The sequence below is a fragment of the Lactuca sativa genome, chromosome 4, assembly GCF_002870075.4.
Source record: "Lactuca sativa cultivar Salinas chromosome 4, Lsat_Salinas_v11, whole genome shotgun sequence".
Lineage (NCBI taxonomy): Eukaryota > Viridiplantae > Streptophyta > Magnoliopsida > Asterales > Asteraceae > Lactuca > Lactuca sativa.
The window spans coordinates 388,763,188-388,764,878 of NC_056626.2; positions in this window are offsets into that span (position 1 = coordinate 388,763,188).

The window sequence follows — 1,691 nt, forward strand, 5'->3', positions numbered from 1 at the left end:
AATACTATTGTTCAACACTTGATTGAGAGATAGTACCTTGTTGTTTTAATGGCCACAAGAGTAAGTTGTCACTAAGAAACATACAGTAGCCGGATATGGACTAAAGAGTCATGGGACATCCCTCCGATCAACATCAAATAAGGAAGCGATGCCCTAATCCATGGATATGTGAAGATGAAAAGCATGATGAAGAGTTCCATGAACATATCGCATGATGCATTTAAATGAACCAATATGGGGTTCCTGAGGTTTATGTATGTAGAAGCATACATATTGAACTACAAGTGTAATGTGTGGACGAGTAAATGTAAGATCCTGAATGGAAACCTCTAAATTGTGATATAAAGTAGCATCAGGAACTAGCGGTCTGAAAGCATCAATCTTTATGCCAGTTTCATACAGTGTCTGACAAGGTTTGTGAATAGTCATGTTGGCGCGGTAAAGGATCCTGTTGGCATATTTTTATTTAATGAGAAACATCTTAGAAGGGGTACATGTGGCCGAGTACCTAGAAGATAGTTAACCTCTCCAAGATTGGTCATTGATAACTCTTAGAAGAGATATGTAATAATTCGTTGAAGTGAGGTGGCTGGTAGAGACGATATCATCTACATATAATTGCAAGTAATCCATAGATGAACCATCCACGTATCAACACAAAGAAATCTCAAATACTCTGAGAGAAACTAATATGGGTAGCAATTTGCAAAAAATAGTGGTACTAGGTTTGAGGAGCCACTTCGTGTCATATAAACAACTTTAGAGGTGACATTCATGATCGGGGATATCGAGGATGTTAGAACCCTCATGGTTGGTGCATATATATAATATTTTGAATATGACAATGAAATTGCTAGTGTTATGTGTGATGATCGAATGTGAGCTTAAATATTTAATTGAGCCAACATATGTTATAGTATATTTGTGGCTTCCCAAGTTTTAGTGAAAAGTCATGAGATATGAAAGATCATCTAGTAGTTTATATGGCATACTAAGTTTTGTAGCATGTACCTAAAATCTATCAAGCAGAGCTTATGGAGTCATTGCACTTAGAGTAATGCCTCTAACCAATAAAGGTTTAAGTTAAGCTCCATTGTTTAAGCATGTATAGTTTTTTAGTATTAAGAGAGAGAGAGAGAGAGAGAGAGAGAGATTACCAAAAAGTTGAAGAATTTTGGAGCTATTATGAAGATCAAAAGATCAAAATTTTAAAGAATGAAAAGTTGAAGATACCAAAAATCAAACAACAAATGTGCTGAATTCAAAGAAATCAAAAGTTGTATTTTCTTCTAGATTATGTATGCTTGGGTAGCTTAACCAAAAATATATTTTATGATGATGGATTCGGAGGGTTGCAGAAATGAGTGTCGAATAAACTAAGGGGTGAAGGTTCATAAGGATTGTGAGTATTTAGGATTGGGAGGTTATTAGAAGTTTAGAAACAAATATATGCATGGAGGTCTTGGTATACAGGTTGCATTCAAAATGGATTGTCTTATGTGATGTTGGTAATGAAAGTTTGACTTAAAATTATTTATTTTTGCTTGAGGGCAAGCAAATGATAAGTGTGGGGTATTTGATATTTCTATATTATACATATTTTTAGGCAATATTTTAATACATTTTATTTAATATTTTGGTTATTTGCAAATATATATGATACTTATGAGATTAAATTGAATTTTGCAACC